The sequence below is a fragment of the Leptonychotes weddellii genome, chromosome 5 (assembly GCF_054177405.1).
Source record: "Leptonychotes weddellii isolate Sample4059 chromosome 5, ASM5417740v2, whole genome shotgun sequence".
Taxonomy (NCBI): Eukaryota; Metazoa; Chordata; class Mammalia; order Carnivora; family Phocidae; genus Leptonychotes; species Leptonychotes weddellii.
Window position 1 is genome coordinate 60,631,389 of NC_138373.1, and position 12,551 is coordinate 60,643,939.

General features: G+C 39.9%; 1 protein-coding gene across 15 annotated transcripts in view; it reads right to left on the bottom strand.

The window, feature by feature from the left end:
- Nucleotides 1-12,551, bottom strand: part of ZNF438 (zinc finger protein 438) — a 178,253-nt gene that overhangs the window by 86,494 nt on the left and 79,208 nt on the right. For all 15 annotated transcript variants that reach the window (XM_031017392.2, XM_031017387.2, XM_031017388.2 and 12 more), the window contains one exon: nucleotides 6,250-6,327. The gene's annotated coding sequence lies outside the window, so the exon portion shown is untranslated. The remainder of the gene's footprint in view (nucleotides 1-6,249; nucleotides 6,328-12,551) is intronic.

Here is a 12,551-nt window from a genome sequence, read left to right on the forward strand (position 1 = left end):
CTATTTCCAATTTTCACACAGATGGCAGAATTAATACCATTTAACTTTCCTCTTAATTCTATGTAAAGAAAATCAACAGCCAGGAGCGGGGCTGTGAGAATGGAAAAGCACAGCCTCCCATCTAGTAGAGGCAGGTGCATTTCAGCTCCAGCTGATTACCATCACACAGAAAGGTAGGACTTAAGTTACCAGGCCTTCAGTTTGCACGAGAACCCAGAAATGTGGATTTGTACATTCAATTAGTTAACAAGTTAAATTGGTAACTAGTTAAAATAACACTAGTTAATAACTAATTCAGGTTTAAAACATGTGCAAACATGACACATCTCTGGACCATATCTGACCACAATCTCTGCTTTGTAGATTTGCTTGACTTTCTATGTCCACTTTCCCTTTCCCTTCACTTGACCAGGCCCTAACTGGAGTCATCCAGCCACCAGATCTAGGACGCAGGCACAGCGTGGGTGCATCAGAAGCCATGTGAAAGTCAGCACCCTAGGACTAGGGAACCTTCTTTGAGATACAGAGTGTGGCAGATGCAGTAGAGTCCTACACACTTCTGAATCCAAGACAGAATGGGTGCACTCCTCTGGATCTGGATCGGGAGTCTAACGCTATTCCTCTATTTTGTCAGCTGGTCTTCCTAAGGCTTTCTTTTCTTTTTCTTTCTTTCTTTCTTTCTCTCTCTCTCTCTCTTTCTTTCTTTCTTTTTTTTGGTCTTTGTTAGTCTGACGTATAAGAGACCTAGAGCTTTACTGGGTACAGGTTCTGGGCAAGTCTAGGACATGACCTTGGTACTTCTCAGGCTCCCGGCCATTTCATTCATAGCACTGTACTTACACCTTAATGAGTTCCCTAAATTTCTTATCTCTTACATGTATACGTGAAATAAGAGTTAAGTGGATTGTAGTAGCTCATAGTTGCCTTTCAGTATTCACCATCCTATAACCTATGAAAGTTATCCAGAAATCTGGAAACATTTTTGAAAAGAAGTTCTGTGAAATCAGTTTTATAAAATGTGACTTTATTACTCAGGCTTGTTAAAACAAACAAACAAACAAAAAAACACTTCTAAAATATAAAGAATTGTTCTGTAATGAGAACATCCACTCTAGTCCAGTAAGTCTATTACTATGTGGTAGCCTGAGAATCTTCTGAGTCCTCCTTGGCTATGAACATGTCTTCAGTATCTACCGGAGCTCAGACCTATTTGATGTGGTACAGAAACTACTGATTATGGCTGGTAAGAGAAACGAACTACTTGACAGGTTGCCAGGACTCTCTCTGCATCATTGAGATATTAAATTCAGTGATGCAGTCTGGCACACTGTGGTGTTTGGGACCTGCAAAGTCGACAAACATTATTTTGGAAAGTCTGTAGAGCATGTCAAAATGTGAAATACCACAAAATCCATCCAAGTTCATCTCATTTAATGGTTTGGGTTTTTTAAGTTTATTTTTTGCCTGAATTAAAAATATCTCAATCTTCCCTTCCAAACCTGTAAAGTCATACCGAAAGTCACCAACTTATGTTTCTCAAAAACCTCAAATGGTCAGTAAAGCCAGTTTTATCCCCCTGTGGCAGATGAAGAAACTGAAGCTGTGAGCCTTAAGTAACTTGTTCAGTGTTGTTAGTGATGGAGGTAGAAGCTTGCACGCACACCCCCGATGCTGAGTTCAGTGACCTTTCCCACAAATAAGGCATGCAGATTCGGAAGACCAGGCTGCTGAGCCATTAGGATAGCTAGAACTGCGATCAAAACTGCCCTTAACTTCTGATGTTAGATAAACCATTCAAGCCTCTGTAAATCAGAAGCTTCTCACTCCGAAAGGGGAGTTCAAACACCATGGCGTAGAGTGGGCACTCACCTGATGTCCATTCCCTTCCCTTGCTTTCTCCGATGACAAGATCCCTTAGATCTAAGTAGACCACACATTCTCTGGTTAAACATTTGGATGATTAGTGAAAACCTAAGTAGCCAGAGAAAAGTAACTCAAGACACTGATGACACAATAATAAATTCATTGTCACAGGCAAAGAAGACCAAAGGAGAGGTTGTTGTCATGTACGTGCTATCACAGAACAGCCAAGAGAGTGGTTTTTTTTTTTTAAAAAAAAAGTCCACAATGTTGAGTTTTTTCTTAAAGGGGACAGGTCACATCAAAACATCACGCCCTGAACTTACTCTCTGCCATATCATAAATATGCCTCATTGTTTCCAAACACAAAATATTCAAAACATATCAAGGAGGTATGAAAGGCTTCCAACTCATGGCACTGTTTGAGACTCCGAATGTCGGTTATCCTAACAACTGTCGTGTCCCGCAGCCAGGAGTGACAGTCCCCAGGATCATGTGGCTTGTCGGTGCCATGAAAGAACTTAAATGCTGACTCCTTTGACACCTCCGGTCTGCTGGCTCACTTGGGTGAGGATGAGTGAGGTAGGGGCATGCATGACTGACACTAGGAGGGGATGGACCTGAATAAGAGGCAAGGGGCTATACTAATTGTGGGTGTGGGCAGGCAAGAAGCATCAGCTCAGAGCTGCTAACGTCAGGAGGTATTCACAGACCTACTACCACAAAAATTAAGCAATTAGCAAATCTGATGCTAAAAATATTAAAATGCATAATGTGATTTAGAATATTTCTTCAAATTTCAACTTAATGCTAGGGAATTATGTGCCAATAGCTGTCTTATATTTGTGACTCCAGCTCTTGGCACAATCCTGCAGAACTGGGGTTGTGTTTTGCATATGTGGGTGGTTATTAAATGCTTTATAATGATTATGTTAAAGGTCATATTCCTCATACACATAACTTCACTTACTATTATGAGTTAGATGTGTACATGAGTAGACAATGGTCTCTTTCCATTAAATGCAAACTGGCTGAAATTACTGTTTAAGTTGCCAGGTTGTAAGAGAGAAGAAATCAAATTAATGAGGGTGAAGTTGTATAATCAGTTTATAAAACAAATCATGCTGAGGTCAAGGCTGACATCGCCAACTCCCACTCATCTAAGTAACCTTAAAAATGTGACCTTCTCTATTTTCCCGCCACCACTGCTCTAATTCAAGCTGTTTCTTATTTCTCTTCCATTCACATGCAGTTGTGAATCATTTATCTTGGCAAACATGAATTCCATCATGTCACCCAGCTCAGAAACCTCTGAGGGCTTCCCACTGCTTGAGACACACAGGCCCAACTCCTCAGCAAGGCATTCAGGGCTCTCCTAAATTTGACCCATCCTTCTAATTCAGTGGTTCTCAACCACTAGGGGAGCTTTGAAAGATAAACAGGTTTACACCTTGTGCCCCAGAAATTCTATTTATTAGTTCTGGGGTAAGATCTAGGGACTTGTATTTTCAAAAATTTCTCTAGATGACTTTTATTCACTGCCAGCGTTGAACCACTGGTGTAATTTTCTCACCTATTATTTCACCCAACACGAACAAACCTTCTGTTCCAGCCAGTAATGCTGATTTGTTTGTTTGTATCTCTAGTTCTCCTTTCATGCTGTTAATCCAACCTGGAATGTCATTTCGTCTCCTAGCTCTTTATTTAAATTTAAATCTTTACCATTCCTCTAAGACTAACTGAAATCCCACCACCATCTTTACAACCATTGTGAATCATAATAATATTGCCATTCTGATAACCCCAAGAGCATTTGTTACCTTCATTAAGTACTTTATGGCAATTAATAACATATTGTTTGCACTGTGAGTGTTTTTTCATACTTCACTCCCTGTATTCCTGGCTCCTGGAGGGAAAGTAAACTTTTCATAATATCTTTGGTTCTCATTCCCTAGCCCCTTGAACCTATGAAAGCATTAAACATAAAGCAGACATTCACTCATGTGCTCAAAGCTTATGATGACTAAACAAATTAAAGTCTCTAAAATTTATGATGTGTATTCTTATAGCCTGACAACATAAGTTATCAACCTTCAGCGTTGTTTATGCACACACTGATGAGTTTTTCATGGGCAGCATCACTACACCCATGTAGAAATGATAATCACTAGTCCACAAAACCTGATATGATGTCAAACATAGGGTTGGTTGATGCCTAATAAACGTGTTTCTCCTACAGACAGAAGTATTTTCCGTATTTATGTATTCAATTCCCGTAAGTTCACAGAACAACAGAAAGGAAGAAGTAAAACAGTTCTAATCTGTCAATACATGACTTAAAATGACCCACCCATGTGATAAAACAGTTGAAGACTCAAGAGAGAATCAGGGGGCGCCTGGGTGGCTCAGTTGGCTAAGCGATTGCCTTCAGATCAGGTCATGATCCCAGGGTCCTGGGATCAAGCCCCGCATCGGGCTCCCTGCTCGGCCGGAAGCCTGCTTCTTCCTCTCCCACTCCCCCTGCTTGTGTTCCCTCTCATGCTATCTCTCTCTCTCTCCCTGTCAATTAAATAAATAAAATCTTTAAAAAAAAAAAAAAAAAGACAATCAGGATAGCTGATTACTATCCTCATCTACTGCAAGGAGGACCAGAAGAGCAAGTGTTCCCTTGCCCTCAATTTAGAAGACATAAGAGTATCAATAACCTATGGTAAATGTCTCTTATGCAAATACTGAAAACCAAAAACTACTGGCGGGAGAGCATCCAATATGCCGAGCAGTGCCAGAGCTCCAGCTCAGGCTTTCCTCTTGCTCAAGCTGCCCAGAAAGGTACTATTCTGTTTCTAGGGCACGGGAGATGTAATTCCACTCTCAGAGCTAGAATTTCTCTACAAAACAGTGTCATGCATGATGACTTCCTGTAGTTCAAGTAGCACTGGTACTTATGAGTTAAACAGTCTTGGGAGGACTCACTGAGAACCAAACCACTATTTATAACATTGTTTTTTTAGGAAAATGTTTTCTCCATTCCAAACAACAGAATTAGATATGAACTTTTGGAATCCAATTTATTTCATAGATTCAGAACTGACTGTATCTTGTTAATTACACCATGGTTAGTATTTTCCTAGGATAAGATGGCAATGTGGAGGCTTGCCAGGAGTGCATAACAGGAATGAAGAATTGCCATGAACATGGACCATATGTGACTATAAGGATGAAAGACAGAGAGGACAATGAAAAAAAAATCCAGGCACATTATTAATTTATTAAGCAAATATTTACTGAGCACTACTGAGGCTATGCTGAATGCTGGGAGAGACAAAAATTACTCAGACAAGAAGTTTGATTCTATAGTCCTTACAACCTAAGATGGGAGATAAGTAAACACAAATAATAAAGCTGCCTGGTAAAATGTGCTATGATAATGATAAAAACAAAATATTAGATGAAGTCAGCAGAGAAAGCTAGTGGTTCAATTGGAGCAATCAGGGAAAGCTCCACGGATGAGCTTGCACCTGGCTGAGCCTTCAGGGTTTGCACAAGATTTCAATAAGCAGAGGACACAGTGAGGGCGAAGGAGAGAACATCATAGAAAAAAACATCAAGAAATACAGTACACATCAGGCCATGGAAGCATGAAAAATGATGAGAATTCAGAGAAGAGGAAAGAGTCCAGTTAGCTAAGGTGATGGATATTTTTAGGAGCTGGGTAGAGGGCTTTGAATACCAGGCAATGGAACATGGACTTTATCCAATGGTGAGTGGGCAGCCATTAAAGTGCTTTAAAAGTACTGGAGTTCTATATGCCGATCTATCCAGCAGTGGAATACAGGATGGAGGAAGAGTGAATGAAGACAGAAGACCATTAGAGATAATTATATTAGTTGAAGTTGGTTAAGATGACCTTTCAAAGCTAAGTTTTTGAATAAATAAACATTTAAGGTTCAAGTACTAGTTCATTACTAAATATCTCCCTCCAATAATCACAAACATATAAATCATTTAGAAAAGCCATACAAAGCCTTAAAAATCTGAAAAACATAGTATTAGCTATAATGGAAAAACCACCTTTAAAAATATTAAGTTTGGCATACAGTCAGGACCTGATGACTAGGCTTAATGCAAAATAAAGGAGGATTTTGAGGTGTTAATTGCATTTTAAAAATAATACCAAGAGTTTAAACATTACATTTTTAATAAGCATATGAAATTTACTAAGAAATCATCTTTCTACTATTTTCCAAGATCAATGATGCAATATATAAGGTGACTCTAAGATATTCTGAGAAATTTGAGAGTTGGGAAAGTGTCAGAGGTACTGGACTTAATTCTTTACATGTTAAATCAATCTTAAGCTGGCATTAAAATGGATATGAGCAGACTTACTTGAAGTGATTTGACTTAGCAAATGTCTTCTAAACTTCAAATTTTCAGTATTGGATGAAACACAGCATTCATCTTTATCTGAAAAAAAATGTAATGGAAGTAATGAAATTGAAAGAATTGACAGGTAGCTTATAGAAGCCAATTATATGATTACACCTTAAAGACCACAAGAGAGTTATATGAGGTCCTATAAAACTGACATTACTTATACTATGTATAATTTAAGAACGTAAGATAAAAATCTCAAGCTATGCCCAAAGACTTCTAAAATAGGAAATATAATACATTCCCTTCATATATTTTTATGTCAATCTCCTCAAAATTCTGAAAAATACATTATTAGATATTCAAGCCTGATTCACACTGAATTCTTTAATTTAGCCAATAATCAAGCCCTCTTTGGTTCTAATATGGAGAGCAGGGAAAGATGAAGTTGCATAAGAGACAGTTTCTGTCCTCAAGAAACCCACACACCACACAAGGAGACAAATATGAACAACTCCATATCAAGGCAGATAACAGCGTACAAGTGGTACGAAGTGTATGGGATTGTGGAGAGGGTTAATTACTACAGGAAAAATGTGGAAAGGTTGTGTTATGGACTGAATTGTAGCCCCCTGAAGTTCATGTAGTAACTCCCTAATCTCCAGTACCTCAGAACGTGACTTATTTGAAGACAAGGCCCTTAGAAAGGTAATTAAGTTAAAATCAGGCTGTTAAAGTGGGCCCTAATACAATCTGACTAGTGTCTTGCAAGAAGAGATTAGGACACACAGAGAGGCACCAGGGATGTGCACACACAGTAGAAAGACCATGTGAGGACACAGCAAGAAGATGATCATCTGCAAGCCAAGAGAGAAGCCTCAGAAGAAATCAAACCTGTGGACACCTTGATCTTGGATGTCTAGCTTCTAAAACAGCAAATAAATTTCTGTTAAGTCATCCTGTCTGTACTGTTTTGTTTTGCAGTCCTAGCAAACTAACATACCCTGTAGAGTAATAATCAGATAAAGGTAAGGGTCGGAAACAACATTCAAAGAAGAAACAAAAATTATTTTAGGCATACAGGCCAAAATGTACAGTGTGAAATAAGTCACTATACTTCCATAATATGAGTATAGTTTGGGGAGAAGGAAGAGATAAGTGAGAATGGGAGTGGAGGGGAGAAGAGAGGGAGATGAAGAAGGGGACTGATAGGCCAACAGATAGATAAGGACTAGAACTTGGGGTTCAGGTCATACTGTAAAAGGGCCTGAATACTGCATTCAGTATATGGGCTTTTATTTTATACATAAAAGGAGCCATCAATGGTTTTCAGTAGAAAATATGTTTGAATTTGTATTTTGGAATGATGGCTCTGGTTTTGGAGCATGAGTTACTATGAAAAGATCCCCAAGGCAGTGAGACCTGTTTTGCTACTGCCATAGTCAAAATTAGAAACCAGGGCAATTGCAATGGAAGTAAAACATTAAAAATTCTCTGAAGATGTGCTTGAGAATGACAACCAGAATAACCACCCCATCACTTATGCATAACTGAGAACCGGAAAAACTACCACCATTCAGTTATAGTTACAAATGCAGAGTGTCTTGGGCCCCAACAGGCCTTTCCTTTCAATCACAACCATACATTGTGTGTGTCAAATATTACCTCAAAAAATCAACCAATCCAAAGACTTGCCTCACTTCTAATATCTGACCCTAGAACTTCAGAGCTCAACATATAATCAGTAAACACCCAAAACTCATTTCCTCAAAAGAGGCACCACTTCAGAATCATCTGTGTGGTCTCTCTTGCTACAGCAAGTCAATAAAACAGTTTGCTTATCTCCTAAAAGGTGTATTTATTTGATAAGGGGGGTTTGCACAAAATATGGATGGCCATCAGTGAAGTCAAGGAAGAAGAGAAAAAGGAAGGAGAGCCTTGTCCCACCTTTTCAGGGAAGAAGGAAAATTAAGAACTGAACAGTCACTGATGACCTTAGAAAAAAATTTCAGGAAGGCAATAAAAGAAAGCAAACACTTCCAGTAAGAACTGAAGAGAAAGGAGAAGTGAAACTAACTAGTAAATTTTACTCTTCTAAGAAGGCTGGCATAGTTTGAAAGTGAAGGTGAACCTTTAACAAGGATTTTTGCTGTTGTTACTGTTTTGTTGTTTTGTTTTGTTTTCATCTTTAATGCTAGTAGAAGAAAGACATGGAGAGGGAGAGTGACAAGTACAAGAGAAAAAGGGAACAAGAACTCTGGTAGTGTTAGCCATGTTACAGAGGGAAAACAGTTCCTTCTCTATGATTAGAAATGAAGGAAAGGATGGGTGATAAATATAAAGAAAAATTATTGTGTGTGAGGGGGTAAAGTTGAGGGAGTTAAGATCCAATGGCAAGACCATCTATTGACATAGAGAGGTTGAAAGAGGGAGAGAAAGGAGAGAAAAAGAGACAGTATATGAACGAAGGAATATTTGAATTTAAGAAAGAAAAAAAAATTGCCAGAGGAGTAAGGAAAAGAGAGAGGGCTTTCAGTATTTGAGATCTAGGAATGCTTCTGGTTGACAGAGCTGAGCAAGTTAAAAAATAATGAGTTCTGAGTATCAGAAACTCAAAAACATGAATTAAGAGCAGATTATAAATCACACAGTGTGGGGTGGAGAGGACAGTTCCAGGTCTGATGCTGACATAATTGAGGAAGTTGGAGCAATGTCCTGTAAATCAAACAACACCAAGACTTAGAAACGGGAGGTGGCAGTGTAAGAGAGGAGAAGGAACTGATGCACAAAGGCGGCACTCTAATCACCGAATTGACAGTGGTCAGCAAAGGAACACATCAACTGTCCTTTAAATCTAAGATGAGATCCATTGAGGGGTGCCTGGGTGGCTCAGTCTGTTAAGCATCTGCCTTTCGCTCAGGTCATGATCCCAAGGTCCTGAGATCGAGCAGGGAATCTGCTTCTTCCCCTCCCTCTGCCCCCACCCCACTCATGCTCACTCTCTCTCATAAATAAATAAAATCTTTAAAAAAATTTTAAAAATAAATTTAGATCCACTGATAGATGAATGTGATGTACTATACACACACACACAGATATATATATAATGGACTATTATTCAGGCATAAAAAATGAAATGTTGCCATTGGATGGATCTAGAAGTTATTGCTAAGTGAAATAAGTCAGTGAGAATAAGACAAATACCACATGATTTCACTAATATGTGGAATTTAAGAAACAAAACAAATGAACAAAGAAAAAAACAGACAAGTTGGGGTGTCTGGGTGGCTCAGTCATTTAAGTGTCTGACTCTTGGTCTCAGCTCAGATCTTGATCTCAGGGTCATAAGTTCAAGCCCGGCGTTGGGCTCCATGCTGGGTGTGGAGCTTTAAAAAAAGAAGAGAAAAGAAAAGAAAAAAAAGGGACAAGCAAACAAAACAAAACAAAAAAACAATCTAAAATATAGAGAACAAAACAGATGGTTAGCAGAGGGGAGACGGGTGGAGGGATGAGTGGTGAAACAGATAAAGGGGATTAAGAGCAGACTTATCCTTTTTTTTTTTTTTTAAAGATTTTATTTATTTATTCATGAGCGACAGAGAGAGAGAGAGAGAGGCAGAGGGAGAAGCAGGCTCCCAAGGAGCAGGGAGCCCGATGTGGGACTCGATCCCAGGACCCTGGGATCATGACCTGAGCCGAAGGCAGACGCTTAACCATCTGAGCCACCCAGGCGCCCAAGAGCAGACTTATCTTGATGAACACTAAGTAATGTATATAAGTGTTCAATCACTGTATTGTACACCTGAAACTAATATAACACTGTATCTTAAATATCTAGAATTAGAAAAATTCAGTACTTTTTCTTGAAATGGCCATGCAAAAAAAAAAAAAAAAAAGGACTGTCCACAAAAGCCAGGTTTAAATTTCTAGGGAGGATAGGGAAGAAGAGTTCTAGGGAAAGATCAAAGTTATAAAAACTTGTTCAAAATACAGCACAAGATCCAGATGAAATAAGGAACTGGAAGTAGGCCAGTAGAACTGTGGGTTCCATGAGAACAAGGTAGGACTGACTCCTTCGAAAAAAGAACATGATAAGAGCGGGGAGGAGCAAGAAGGCAGAGGAGTAGGAGACCTGGATTTCATCTGGTCCCAGGAATTCAGCTGGATAGGGATCAAACCATTCTGAACACCTACAAACTCAACAGGAGATCGAAGAAAAGAATAGCAACAACTCTCTGAACAGAAAAGCGACCACTTTCTAGAAGGTAGGACGTGCGGAGAAGTGAATCCGAGGCAATATTCGGGAGGCTAGATGGTGGGGGAGGGGGCCTCTGTCCACCACTTCTGGCAAGTGATAGAGCCTTGGAGCACAAAATCGGAACTTCTAGAAGTCGGCTCTGCGGAGGGACGTCGCTCCAGTGGCTAAGCGGGGTGTGGAACTCTCGCGGGGACAGTGTGGTCTCAGGACCCTCGGGGTCACAGAAAGACCGGGGGTGCCTCAGTGCGGCAGAGCTCCCAGGTATCAGAGCGGGGAAGCTGGCTGCAGAGACGGAGCCGAGGAGTGGGCTCTCAGCTCGGGGTTGCCATAAACCGTGATCGACGGCACAGTCGGGCCACTGCTCCTCCAGCAGGGACCCAACAAGCAGTAGATCCAGGGAGACACTCCTTCCGCCCCCGGGAGGAGTGGCGCGGGAGCGCACTGCAGGGATCTGCTGGGTTTGGAGACTCCACACGGTGTCAGGTGCCAGAGATAGAAATGCTCGGTCACAGGCCGGGTGAGCACGGAGTGCGGCCGGAGACTGGGGAGACGGGAGTGAGTGACTGCTTTTCTCTGGGGGCTCACTGAGGAGCAGGGCCCCGAGTTCACGGCTCCTCTGGGGCAGAGATTGGGAGGCCATTTTCACTCTCGGCTTCCAAAGCTATATGGAAAGCTTGCAGGGAACAAAAGCTCCAGAGAGCAAACCCGAGCAGATGATTCAGCCTGGACCGGCAAGGGAGGGGCAATTCCGCCTCCGGGCAAAGATATTTGGGAACCACGGCAACAGGCCCCTCCCCCAGAAGATCAGCGAGAACAGCCAGCGAAGACCAAGTTTACCGATCAATGAGAACGGCAGAACTCCAGCGCTAGGGGAATACTGCACATAGAATCCATGGCTTTTTTCCCATGATTCTTTAGTCTTTCAAAGTTAATTTTTTTAATTTTCTTTTTTTTTAAATTTTTCTTTCTCCCTTTTTCAACCAACATCTTATCAATCCCTTTTTTAAAAAATCTTTTTTATTTTTCATTTTTAGAGTCATATTCTATCCCTTCACAGTAGTTACCCTTAGTTTTGGTATATATATATATATATATGTTGTTCTCTTTAAAATTTTGGGATACAGTTTCTTCTAACACCAAAATATACCCTAAATATCTAGTGTATGGCTTTGTTCTAGTCTCCTGCATGATCACATTCTCTCCCTTTTTTTTAATCCTCTTCTTTCTTTTTCCAACCAACTTCTTCTCTTATCAATTTTTTCTATAAAATCTTTTATCATTTTCATGTTTACAGTCATATTCCATCCCTTCATCATATTTACCCTTATTTTTGTACATATATAAGCTTTTCTTTCTTTAAAATTTTGGGAGGCACTTTCTTCTAACAGACCAAAATATGCCCAGAATCTACTGTGTGGCACTGATCTATGCACCAGCCTGATCATATTTGATCATATTCTGGTTTTTTGTTTGTTTTTATCTTTATCTTTTTCTTTTTTCCTTTTTTCTTTCTTTCCCTTTCTTTTCCCCCGGTTTCAGGTCTCTTCTGATTTGTTTAGTGTAGATATTTCTGGGGTTGTTTTTACCCTGTTAGCGTTTTGTTCTCTCATTCATCTATTCTCCTCTGGACAAAATGACAAGATGGAAAAAAATCACCTCAAAAAAAAGAACAAGAGGCAGTGGTGACTGCCAGGGACCTAATCAATTCGGACATTAGTAAGATGTTGGAACTAGAGTTCAGAATGACAATTTTAAAGATACTAGCTGGGCTTGAAAAAAGCACTGAAGTTATTAGAGAAACCCTTTCTGGAGAAATAAAAGAACTAAAATCTAACCAAGTCAAAATCAAAAAGGCTATTAATGAGGTGCAATCAAAAATGGAGGCTCTAACTGCTAGGATAAATGAGGCAGAAGAGAGAATCAGTGATATAGAAGACCAAATGATGGAAAATAAAGAAGCTGAGAAAAAGAGAGATAAACAACTACTGGATCATGAGGGCAGAATTCGAGAGATAAGTGATACCATAAGATGAAACAATATTAGAATACTTGGAATCCC